At 53.6% G+C, this 13,069-nt stretch overlaps 1 long non-coding RNA gene across 1 annotated transcript; it reads left to right on the top strand.

The window, feature by feature from the left end:
• The first annotated feature begins 527 nt into the window (after positions 1-527).
• On the top strand, positions 528-1,786 carry LOC119102246 (uncharacterized). Its single transcript, XR_005094679.1, has 3 exons — positions 528-682; positions 1,068-1,195; positions 1,735-1,786. It is a non-coding gene; the product is annotated as an uncharacterized LOC119102246 (long non-coding RNA).
• Positions 1,787-13,069: the final 11,283 nt, after the last annotated feature.

The following is a 13,069-nucleotide window of genomic DNA, read 5'->3' as shown; positions in this document are numbered from 1 at the left end:
AAACAGTCCAGGAGGGTTGGTACTTAGTTCTTGCCACTCTGAAATTGAACTCATTTGGTTTCAATTGGTTGTGTGAAAACAAAAGTGAGTCCTCAGCTCAAACCTGTTATCATTTTCACTCCTGTGATGTTGGTGGGTTGAGTAACCATAAATTGCTGCATTTTCATGCATTGCATGCCACTTAAATGCTGAGGTTTATGCAAGTCCTTTTCTTCAAGGTGTTGCTTTCTAATGTCAGTTCATTTTGGATGGCATTGTTTGGGTGTGAAAGGGCTTGTTTAGTGTGTGCAGTAAATGGATATTTAATTGAAAAAGTAGGTTATGTATATTTTCAAAGATCTTCCCAGAAGGATGGGAATTTAACCTCACATGTGCCAAATTTGATTTGCTCATATTTCTTACTTGCCTTATGCCTATTATACTGATCTCATCACTTATGCACGCCATTCCATTTTCAGGCATATGTATTAATAAGGCAAGATATCATGTCCTGGAAGAAGCTAGACATGTGAAATTGAAGAGTAAACTCTTCTTGTCTAAATCCTTTGTGTGTCTGGGAATGCAGGACATTTGACTTTGTTTTCAAAGTCTGGCTCTGTTCAATCCATTCAGAAACCCTCAGAGAGCTTTTCACTGTAGCATCATGTACAGAAGCTGGCCTCAACAATGGATGGTTTCTCAGGTAAAAGATGTCAACACTCTTATTGCCTACCTTCGCATCTTGAGACAATCATGTATATTCTGTTTTACTTTTATGGTGAGATTGAGCATAGCATTGTTTTCACTCCTGGTTTATCTTTTGTTTTCAAACTCTGTTATGCTTTTTAACTCTGGTAACTGGTTGACCAGGATGGCTGGAGGTTTCAGGATTCCAGAAGTCTGTATTATTATTTTTTTTAATGGCATGGATAGCTTCCCAAGTATGGCATATGCCACACTCAATATTTTGGACCTGTCAGTGACTCAAGACCTGCCATGAAAGAGATTCCCAGCAGCATGAATGAGGTTATGCTATATAACTGACTTGTAAAGTGACAGTGATATGGCTTGTCTGGTCCCTGTTGCAGAGCATTGGTCTTGCATCCCCACCCCCTGCCATCCCATATATGCGTCCTGGATCTCCATACCACCGGCTGGCCCCCAGGCCATATGGAGAATTGGAGATGATGAACTACCTCTGGCAAAATGTTCTACGGTGAGATGCATCCTTTGCCTCATGGTGATTGTGGAACAGTTATGCCATGAAATTTTGCTTACCTTATAACAGGACTGCTTATAACTGCAAAGAGGAACAGCTGCATAGCATGCCACCTGTATTTGCTATTGTGTGTGAGCAATGAAACACATTTAAGAAGATATGGCATATTAAGGAGACATGAGATGCTGGGTGTGCCTGGCCTCAGTGTGCAGGCTCTCACTATTGCTGGCTGCCACTGCCCCTCTCGTGGCTGCTGTTCCCTCGCGCGCCCGGCCTCAGTGTGCGACCCCTCGCCGGCACTGGCTGCCACTGCCCCTCTCGTGGCTGCTGTTCCCTCGCGCGCCCGACCTCAGTGTGCGACCCCTCGCCGGCACTGGCCGCCACCGCCCCTCTCGTGGCTGCTGTTCTCTCGCGTGCCCGGCCTCAGTGTGCGGCCTCTCGCTGGCGCTGGCCGCCACCGCCCTCTCGTGGCTGCCTCTGCCTGGCGTGCCCGGTCGTAGTGAGCTGCCTCTCACCGGTGCCCGCCGCCCCGGCAGGCCGCGCCGCCGTCCGCCGCCGTCGACCGCCGGCTGGGAGCGACACGACGACTTCGGAGTCGGACGGCCGGCTACGGCTCGCGGCCGACGACGCCGACGTCGGCCGGGCGCGCGCCGCCAGGGCACCAAGCGCGGCTGCCCGGAGCCAGTCAGCCCGGCGCGCGACCAGCGCCACAAGCGCGCCGACGCGCCGGCGCGCTCGGCTCGCCCGGCGCCGCGGTCGGCGTCGACACGGTACGGCCGCTGCGGACACGCGGGAGATGGGTAGAGCTGAAGCTGTAAAGGTAAAGAGTGTTCCGCAGCCTTGGTCAGTTGTCGAAATTGGTGGGCGTTGCTGTGTGGATATGAAAAGGAGAAAATATCTATGAAGTGTTTTGATGTATTCTGTGCAGATGTCCACGTGACAACCGCTGCGTCGTGATCGAGAGATCTTCTAGTACCTAACAGTCAGAGGTGAATCAGTAGCCATGGGCGTGTGATACTGATCTCGTCTTGGCTATGCCTTAGGTGTCCGACCAGATCAAGAAGATTTTCGAATCTTGCCGCCAGGATGAAGTTGTGTACAAGAATAAGCTTGTCCTCAGGGATAAAGTACGGGAGGCACTACGGGTATGTGCACGTGGTAACGATGCGTCAATATGTGGGTATGTCTGGCCCTTGTTTGGGGGAGGGGGAAGCAGTCCTGCAGTTAATTCGCATGTCGTAGAGCATTTTCATTTTTCGAGATTGCTCCCCATGCATTTCTTGCATCCAAACACTGGAGGAGAGCGAAGTGAGTCGCAAAAGGTCATGCGATCATTTGAATGCCGTTCTATCAGGACCTTTATCAGCGCTGTGAGCAGCACAGGGTCACGCGACACATCCGCCGTCAGGGACCTGTACCAGCGCTGTGAACTGCACATTGTCGGCTCGTCGTGCACGGGCTTCGCGTGCGACAGAGCGATGTCGACATCTGCCTGTTCCTGACCGAGTCGCGGATCGACCAGCAGCACGATGCCACGCGCATCCTGACGGAGGTGGAGCGGGCTGCTGGCCAAAGGTCAGCGGAGCGAGCCGTCGCGTGCGCGTCGGCTCCGTGCAGCGCCGGCTGCTGTGCGGTGCATGCTGGTATGTCGCGAGTGAATGCTGGTGCCGCCTCTTGAACTTGAGGCGTGGCGGCCTCCGCGTCGAGGGTTGATGTCTAAGCAGGCTGCTTAAGTCGCACGTTTTTGACTGAAGTTCTCTGTGCAGCTTACTGTTTTATAACACGCCTGTCGGCATTGCCGCTTTCTGTGTGAACCATGTCATGGAATGGAATAAGCGCAGGTTGGTACTAAGTCTCTAGAGTGTCTCTTTAGGCGAGGTAGAACACCGCACGGTCGGTCCGGGCAAGGGGGCTCTGAAGCCTGCTGGCACATAATGCCGTCAGATGTTAACATTTGACCGCACTCGGCCGCGCCAGGCGGCACTGCGCCGCGGCTGAGCGTGCCGCGTGCCGTGATGGGCGGTGTGACGCGTGCCGCCCCGCAGACCCGGACTACCGGATGGAGCTGATCCGCGCCAAGGTGCCGATCCTGCGCTTCCTCTCTGTCTCCACCGGCATCCAGGTGGACCCTCAACTGCAACAACCTGGTGGGCATCCGCAACACCCAACCTGCTGCAGTGCTACTCGGGCGGTGAAGTGGCGCACCTCCGGCTGGCGGCGGTGCGCCAGAGCCGACCCGCGCCTGGTGCCGCCGGTGAGCCTCTGGCGGAGCGACGGGTGGGACAGGGGCTTCGGGACCCGCTGGCGCCGGCCAGCCCGCGCCAGGTGCCGCTTTGAGCCTCCGACGGAACGGCGGGCGGAGCGGGGCTTTGGGACCCCGTGGCACCTGCCGACCCGCGCCTTGTGCCGCTGGTGAGCCTCCGGCGGAGCGGCGGGCGGGACGGGCTTCGGGACCCGCAGGCGCCGCTTGGCTTCGCGGCGCGGCCGGGTCAGCACGGCCCGTCCTGGGCTGGGAATCCGCTGCTCAGAACCTGCCGGCGCCCGCTGGTGTCGTGCGCGGCGTGCAGTGTGCGGCGACTACGCCCGTCCGTGTCGGCCGGCCGGCCGTCGCCTGACGGCGCCCTCGGCCGGTCTCTGTTGCAGTGGACGAGCGGGTGTGTCCGCTGATCGTCATAGTCAAGCTGTGGGCGCAATCGCATGACATCAACGACGCCTGCCGCGCCACCCTCAGCTCATACTCTCTGGTGCTCATGGTCATACACTTCCTGCAGTGTGAGTACCAGCGCGGCAGGTGGCGCCGGACCGGTCGGACTCTGGCGGCGTGCCCTCCAGCCGACTGGTGTCGGCGAGGTCAGTTTTGTGGCGACGTCCTCCCGCGCGTCGCGTTTGTTGGTGTCGTATGCAGCTTTCAGGTCTCCTGTTCTTGTGTGACTCGTGATACGTGACATCAGAAGCGAGCTGGCGGTGCTCCGACGCGTGATATATAAGCACACGATGCTGGTCATTGTTTGTGTGTCTGCGGTGATACATGGCATGGTTTCAGAATTATGGTCTTCATAATGTTGCCAGTTTTGGTGATATGTTTCTTGTAAGCTCATCTTTAGGCTAGGCATTGCTACTGGGGCTATATTTTAAGGGGCAAGACTTTTCGGATATGTCCGTCAGTCTTCGCTGCTTCCCGATGTGTCCGCCATGATATAACATTTCCCGAACTGGTCACCAGGTGGCGGCACCTGTCATATCTTGTCCGCTAGGCAAAAAAGTGGTCGCGTTTTCCTGCCCGTCCGCCAGGTGGCCAAGTGTTTCCTGATCTGGCCGCCAGGTGGCCTCGCCCTACCGCTGGCAAGCGTCACCGACTCCCGGGCCCAATTTTTCATTGACTTACCACCTAGACTCCGTCCATTGAGGAAGCAATATATGGCGTCACAAGATGTAAACTAGTGACGAACACCTCGCATTTAAAATGTGGGCGCAAGTAGAATCGGCTGATTCAACCCCATGGAGACGGACGCTGCACAGGAATTGGCGTGCTCAAACATTATTCCATTGACCATTACTTGGCAAATTCTGTGGATAAAGGCATAATTGTGATCACACTATCCACATGTGGTCGAGACGTGGCCTATTTGCCTGACACGCAAGACCGTCAACGGCATATAGACCGTTGCCAGGTGTTGCTGCCTTAACAATCATTGAATTAGTTGCAAACAAATGCAAGTACTTCGCCTCTCGTCCGGGTAGGAAATTGGCCTGGGCCTGGACGTCATAGGAAAGGAAGGGCATACCCTGAAGGAAGGCTTAGGCTTCCCACTTGCCCAAGGAAGAACGGTTCCCGAGGCCCGTCTTCATTGGTAAATGGAAGCCCATGCCCTGTTTGGGTAAACCCATTTATGATTGTCACGGCCCAAGCCTATTCCCTTCTCGGCCGAGAGGTGAACTTAGGGCTTTGTTTACAAGCGAGTTGTTTACTGCTGACGCATAACGCCTATTGGGCGTTCCGTGCACTGCTGACGTCTTGTATGTCTGGCGGATATGCAGGTCTTTATCTCCTGTGGATTTTCGTGCTGCTTGTCCCACCATCTGTTCAATGCTTCTGCCATACCCTAATAAGGTATTAAGATGTCTGAAATTGAAGCAAACCACACTACGCAGTCTGCTGCAACCAATTTTTTTTTTCGATCCAAGTTGAACACTGGGAAGTACATATAAACCAATCTCATCCATCGCATGAGGTCGTTACGACGTGTAGCGTTATAACTACTTTACATTTTAAGCTACAGAGTTGTCGTTACAAAATATTTCCACTTTTTCTGATCGCCTCACTTTATCATTTGAAACTGTCGATCCCACTTGGATAGTGTGATCGAAGTTATGTCGGGGCCCGCCATACCTTGCCAATAACTTCATTGGAATGATATTCAAGTGCGCCATTCCTGCGCGGTGTATGTCTACATCAGGTTATATCAGCTGATTTGTCTGTGCCCATATTTCGAATTTCATGCGTTCTTTATTGGCTCATATTTGTGACGCCACCTCAAGGGCCAGCCCGCTGGGGCGCGAGCCAATGAGAACCGGGCCCTGATAAATCGCTGGGCATTCCACAGACTTTACTTCCCAATCCGTCCGCCAGGCAGCCTCACTGTTTCTCGCTCCGTCCACCAGGCGGCGTGCGTCCGGCCGTGCTGCCGAACCTGCAGCGGATGTGCAAGGCGAAGTTCCGGCCGGGCCAGCCCGATCCGCTCTATCCCCAAGGACGACTGCGTGGCGCACGTGGCGGTCGCGCAACACGGATAGCCTGGGCCAGCTGTTCCTCGGCTTCCTGCGCTACTACGCCTACGAGTTCGAGTCAGTTCGAGTTCGAGCTCAGTTCGAGTCAGAGTTAGTTCGAGTCAGTCAGTTCATGCCGTTGGAATAGAGGTTGACCGGTGTGCCGGGGGCTCCCTAGTGCCGAACAGAGGCCTGGGAGCGGTGCACAGCCGGCGCCAGGCGCAGCGAGCGCTGCCGGTGTCCGGCTTCGACAATGAATGAGTAGATGCCATTGAAACATTTCCCATGTTTGCCGCCCCGTAGCCCAGTTGATCCGAGTGCCCGGACACCGGGCCACCAGCGGCAGACAGTGTTGGTTGGTGTTCCAGGATTAGCGTCGGGTTACCGGGATCGTCAAAGACCGTCAGTTGACATCCGGCCTTGAGAGGGCCATACTGGCACAGGGTGCTAATGTTGCCAAGTGCATGTGGTGCCTTTTGATCGTTCGGTCGAAATTGTCTGTTCAAGTGTGATTGCCCCTCTGATTTTGGATATGGTGATTTGCGCGACAAGCCACGCTGAGCAAGGACGCTGATTCTAAATATCATCCCTGCAAAACGCCGCCTCCCTCAACTGAAGTGTCATTCTCGTGCAGTGGAAAGCGTTCGTGCAGATCGTTAGTATCTCTCCCGTGTGGTGTTTTGGAGCCCAAAAATGTACTCAGGAGAATGATGTTGGAATACTATTCTCGCAGAAGGAAGAAAACGTACCTGATTTTGGTACCATTTTGGGTGCAGAGTAGCTCGTTGCCAGGGAGCTTTGCCGGGCTTTGAAGCTCGACTTCTTCTGGCTGGTTAGGCTGACGGTGGTTTACGAGTGTTTATACCACGTGACCTCTCCAAGCCCATGTGGAGACCCCCGCACGTCATTATACGTCCTCTGTCAGTTTCCAGACGCAAGTGGCGTCCGTGAGGACGGCGTCGTATCTCCACAAGTACCAGTGCCGCGCCGTGGTGGCGTACAAAACGCGCCGGGCATGTGGAAGTACGTTCTGTGTCGAAGGTAAGACCGCAGGCGAAGGTGTCGGGGTGCTCCGGGGGGGGGGGGGGGGGGGGGTGTGCAGCAGCGGACCGGTCTGGCGAGCTCGGAACGTGGTAAGTTTCGCGGTTAAGGACTCAGCATTGAATTTGCGCGCTGAGTTACATGTTTTGGGATTCGAATGAGGTGGACACAGTGCCCATGACTTGGCGGATGGGTTGCTTTCGCCCCGTGGCACGGCGCTGGAGGGCGGACGTCAACTCCCTCCCAGGAGAGGGTCAGCTCCCTTCAGCAGGGACCAATCAAACAGCTGTGAGGGTGGGGTGCGTGCGCAAGCATATTGCATTTCCAACCTGTGTAGAACATACGGCGGTTAACGTGTTGGCGGTTTTTGCGTGGATCACAGAGCGTGACCGCGTCAATTCTGTGCCGCCGTGAACCGAGAACAGCCGCTCACACTGGCCCGGCCCGCGCCGACAGAGCCGTTTCGACCTGACCAACACGGCGCGCGCCGTGCACAAGTACGATGCGTTCGAACGCATCCTGCGCGCCTTCGTCGACAGCTACCCACGCGCTGGCCAACGCCGGCCACCTGGCCCAGGCGTTCGGCACCAAGGGGCGCGCGCTGTTCGACGATGAGACGTGCAAGGCGTTAGCCCGCCCCTCCCGACGGTGGCGCCGCCCGGGCGGCGGTATCGCGAACTAGATCTACCTGAAATTAGCCGTGCTGCGCGGGAATTTATCATGTATTATGTGATCCCTGCACCTATTCCGTGCGCGCGGCGCCAGGCGCCTGTGTGACCGAGTGATACCGGCTGCTGTGACGAGAAGGGCCGCGTGAGGGGCGGGGCGTATAGATGACTGCCTGGTGGGGCTGGCACTGAGGGTATCGTGGTACAAAGACAAATGTTGGACCATCCACGCGCTGCTGCTGGGCGGTGTTGGCTCCGTGTTGCAGCACGATTGTTTCGTTCTTCCAGGTTTTAGTGTCGATTATCGCTAAATAAAAGAGTTTATGTGGAAAAGGCTGTTTTCTGAGGAATGCTATGAATCGTGTCGGGGTTAAGCCTGTGGTAAAACAGGACAGTTGTCCATTATTCCGCGTTGATGCGTCGTCACTTCGAACATGTAGTAGAATGAGGATTCTGAGGCCTGAATAATGATCATATGGGCTTCTGCACTTGTAACGGCTGGACGCAACCAGAGCCTTGATAAGGGAGTGCCGGGGTGGGGGGGGGGGGGGATGGGAGCGGAATCGACAAACGGTCGCCTAATGTTGATCCACCTCTAATAGAAAACAACTTCACCAATCACGGCCCCTGCAGTCGTAATCGCGATCTCATTCGCATCCCCTCGATTTCGAGGGTTGCGAGTTTCCGTTGCATTGGCATGTTAACCTTCTTTTGCTGAACAGAAGCCAAAAGACGTCGGGAAATGCAATGATAGTTTTCTCAAGTCAATAAACTGAAAGAAACTGCATACTGCAAGAATGCTCAACCGGCTGCACGCAATAAACTGTTGATGCTGCTCATTTTACAATGACTTAGTGGACCCATTCGAAGCTGCTCGCATTCGGACGCTTCGCCATAAGTTTTCTGGATTCGACAGAAATGCTGGGGACCCCGTGAACCTAGATTGTAGGTCGAAATGGGGTTAAAAACTTGTATTAACATGGCCAACACGCCCAACCCAGGTTTTTCGGGACATGGTCAAGCTTCGTTTAAGATTGGCAAAGGCAGAATATGCAACATAGTTCTGAAGATGCGCGCTCGCAGCCCTCAAGTCTTGCGAACACTGACGCCTGACGTTATAGTCTCTAACGCCGAGGGGTATCGGCTCCGTGGCTAAAACTAAGTGGCGGCCAGCGGGCGGACGAAAAATTACGGCGCGTTTGAAAGAAGTGCCTTTGCACGCTTTAGGACATCAAACCGTACGTGTAGGTGTACGTGTGCGTGCTGGCGTGTATTTCACCTGCGCTATTTGTAGATTGATGCTAGGAATGGATTGACATTGAGAGCACCGCCAGCTGGTTCTGGAATCTGTTGCTGAAACTAAACAGCAAAGGTAGAATCTATTTTTGTGCCGCAGAAACTGTTACTCTGTCCAGAGGACTACCTCGAAGTTATACAGGCGACATATACGCCCAAGCTAATCCTGAACGACCATAACTCGCGCCCTGCACCCGCTTCCTGGTGTTAGTCGCGGCGACCAGCTCCGTTGGGTTTTACGGGAACTACAACACCCGTCATTCATATTCTTGCCCCTAAGGTTGCGAGCACGCAAGCTCAAAACTTGCTTATATAATTTATTTCACTAATCAATTCTGCAAACGATTGCATGTCCTCAAACAACATAAGTTGTCTTTTTTCATTTTAGACGTCATTTCGATTCATTATCAAACACTAATGAGACCCCTCATCATTTTCCGGGCAAGAGGCCCCTTGAGTAGAGCGGTAGGGGACACAGGACCCTTCCATTGTCTCATGGTGGTCTCTCATAAGTACTCATATCTCCTTTCATTGGCAAACGCCCTGACCAACGCAACAGGCCCTCTTGGCTTTCGGGGCCTCTTCCCTGTCCATGCTCAGCAAATGTTCCCGTGATCAACTCGGGTACTCTTGCCAACACAGGCACTGTGGTCTCCTGACGGACACAGGGGCCCGTCATTGTCTTAGGGGCCCCGATCAATCCAAATTGCGGGCCCCGGCCTTGTTCATACTTGGGAAATGGGTCTTCAGGGTTCAGACTGACATGTAGCCGGCTGCTCGGTGTTTGTGGCCTCTGACGAAAATACAGACCCGCATTATTCTAGGGGGTCCGCAATCGGCGCAGGAGGCCCTCTGAATGGCATTAGAGGTTCCGGCCGCACGGGCTGGGGTCCTTAATGTGCCGGATCGCGAGCCTTTCGGCCCCCAATCGGGGCATTGATCACAGGCCCCGAGAGGCCACTTGGCCCCTCTTCGAAACTCCGCAACCGTTATCCCTGACCGACCTGGGGCCTCTTGCCAACATAGGACCCCTGTTTGGCAATGTGGCCGCTGGCCGATACCGGTAGCCTCTTAGTGGAAGGGGCTCCGATCAAGTAAACCGTGGTCCCCCAGCCTTATCCCTGCTTGGGAAACGGTCCCTCAGAATAATGGTCCCTCCTCGGGCCCCTTGATGTGTCCTCCGGCCAGCACTTCATTTCCTTTGCGTCATTAATTGTAGGTGCTGTTGGGCCCTTTGGGGCACTGGGGACCGGCGTGCTGAAAGTGTAGTGGTTAACGCATCTACGTGAAGCACTGCGAGTTCGAGAAACCAGAGGTGCGGGGTTCGACTCTCCGCGCTGTCCGCCCTTCCTGCCATGGTAAGAGGCGGGCGACGCTATATAGCCTCAACAGCTGAGTGCGTCGTAAAACCTCAATGGCTGCCCGGGCACTGGGGTCCGAGGGGGAGGATGCATGTGCCCCACGTGTCTTCGCCCCCTGCCTGTGCTACTGGATGACGGCATCACAGGGGCACGAGTCAGGCGCGCACGCATCGTTTTGTAAAGGGGAGAGCGGTTATGGGTTAATGTTGTTTTTTGGGAGACCTTGGGAGTTGTGCGCATAATTTGATTGAGCCTTGGGGGAAGTGGGCATGATCAGTGCGCAGGGCCAATCAGGCTTTACGTCAAAATCTGGTGCTATTTGTCCGCGTCGTCTGGTGGTTGGGATATATATATATATATATATATATATATATATATATATATATATTTTACCGGGCAAATCTAGAGGTGGTCGAGGTTTGCTTAGGCTCGGGGCACCTGCAGTGCATTAGGCTGTGCAAGGTCATGTGGTTCAAGTCGTTTTATCAGGTGCCGTTTTAATGCAGCATTGCAATACCAGTGAAATAGAGCCGGCTCCATTTGATAAACGTGAGAACTAAAAATAATATGCTAACTGTGAATATGAGCCGCGTAACACGCATCGAAACCGCGCCAAGAGGCCGACATCCGAGCGTGGCACTGCCACGTGATCTCTACTGTCGGACACGGAGGAACACGAGCCACTGTAAAACGGCAATGAAGTGGTTTGATCAGTGCAGTAGCAGTTGTTCACGTAAGCTCGATAGCGAGTCTTGGGTCTGCCTGCTTTTGGGCGCTTTCAAAGTTGGATAACTACAGTCTCTGGCCTGTATCAACACTGTCCAGGCAACAGATGCGCCAGTATCGACCTGGAAGCGCCAAAAGTGGCCTTTCTCAAAGCCGGTCTCGAACACAACCCGCTCTCGTCAAAACCGGAAAGTAAAATCTCATGAGAACTCTGTAGGCGTGAAAGGCAGCTCGCTGTGACCAATTCGCACCCCAAATTGTGTTTCAGTTAGTTGCGATTACGGTAAGCGAGACCGTAACCCATTGTCAGTTTGCAGATTTTATCGGCTGAAGCGGTAGGTTTGAGAAGATGTTAAGTTACACGCGCAGCCAGGCAATTTCCGGGCAATACAATCGATGCATTGGCCCACAACTGCCATACCAATGAACGGCGGACATGCAGTGCACTGGCATGACCTGTTCATTCGGACTTCCATACACAGTTAGCTCCAATCGCTTAAGTTTTGATGTCATCCACATGATGGTAGTCTCCTTTTTATTCTAGCTTGACCCCCGCCGGACAAACCACAAGGCATCGCACCGGTGCGACGAAGAGCAGAAAGTTTCCCCAATCTCTTGGCTCAGAGGGACTCTTTCCACCTTTTGCCAGGGGTTGTCTCTCTATAGTTACAATAATGGTGCGGAGTTTTGACTTCAACACGCAACGTTATGGTCCTGTGGGAGAAAAGGGGGGTAGTGCCTTTTCAGTAGTGGCACTCTCAAATATGGCAGCGCGTTCGACCACAGGCGGCACAGGAGGAAGGGGGCAGACGGGGCCCCCTGCTGGCGGGAAGCACGGGTGAGAGTATGATGTAATCCCCTCAAAATTTTGGCAGGCACCTTTTGTTCAAACGGAAGACTTCATAGGTTTCGTGCACTACCAAAATTCGAATCAAGCAGACCGCAGCAACTGAGCTAGAGGGTGCTAAATTGGGTTCAGGAGACCCTTTTCTGCATCAAGAGGCCCACTTCTCGGCCCGAAAGACTGCCTTTATGAATTAGGTAACTCATGATGTAGATCGGAGAGCCCAATTTTGTGCCAGAAGGTCCTTTGCTGCGTAGGGAGGCTCCTGTTATGAACTTGGAGGGACCCTTCTTTTTGTCAGATGGCTTAATCTTGAACAGGAGGCCCCTTTCACGCATCAGATGACCATAGTTTCTGATCAGAATGTCCTGCTCTTGGATAGCAAGTCCTTTGCTGGATCTGGAGGCCGCTTCGTGGATCGGAACAGGATACCTATATGTGCATCAGGAGACCCTTTTCAGGAACAGGAGACCCTGTTTTTTGGAGTTCCTTTGGTGTTCTGGAAGGCTCTTGTATTAATCGGAAGGCCTCTATTCTGGATCGATTTATTGCCGACGTTTATCTATATGGATACTGATACATGCTTAGTTCGATAAGGAGGCACGTGCCCCGGTGCCCTGCCCTGCATTGCCGCACTGCCCAGGAGTGTCTGTTAGGATGCTTTATTTTGTCCAGGAGGCCCAGTGGAATATCCTGTCCTACCCAAACTCAAAATTCGTGGCGTTGTCCTTGCTTTCGGACGTAGCGTTGTGACTCAGCTGAACAGCACTCTGCTAAGTGCAACACTTCGGGCCCTGTTCGGGATACACATACACTTGCAGGAAAATCCGCCTCGTTTTTAAAGCGTAGATATGGGGAATGTTTCGGATATGTTGGAACTCTTTAGTGTACTTTTTAATTTCGCTGAGCAAACGCCGCTAGTTACATTCGCGATGAAGCACGCAGACCAAACGATGGGGCACTGTGATTGCTTTCTTACAGCTTACGTCTGCCAGTCCTTTGCAGTTTTCGTTTCTTAGTATCTTGTGTGCAGAGCCTTCATTTGAATAGGGGAGTTTGCGAGTTCGGGGGCCGGTTTAGTAGGATTAGACGCTTTGCAACATGCATGGGACAAGACAACAATGGTGGTCATACTCTGTGATTGCTGTTGCTTTGTAAGATTGACTTT

This window comes from Pollicipes pollicipes, unplaced genomic scaffold (genome assembly GCF_011947565.3).
Source record: "Pollicipes pollicipes isolate AB1234 unplaced genomic scaffold, Ppol_2.1 Scaffold_5724;HRSCAF=6776_pilon_pilon_pilon, whole genome shotgun sequence".
Classification (NCBI taxonomy): domain Eukaryota; kingdom Metazoa; phylum Arthropoda; class Thecostraca; order Pollicipedomorpha; family Pollicipedidae; genus Pollicipes; species Pollicipes pollicipes.
Note: the sequence above shows the minus strand (reverse complement) of the source record. Positions and strands in the feature narration are given on the sequence as shown.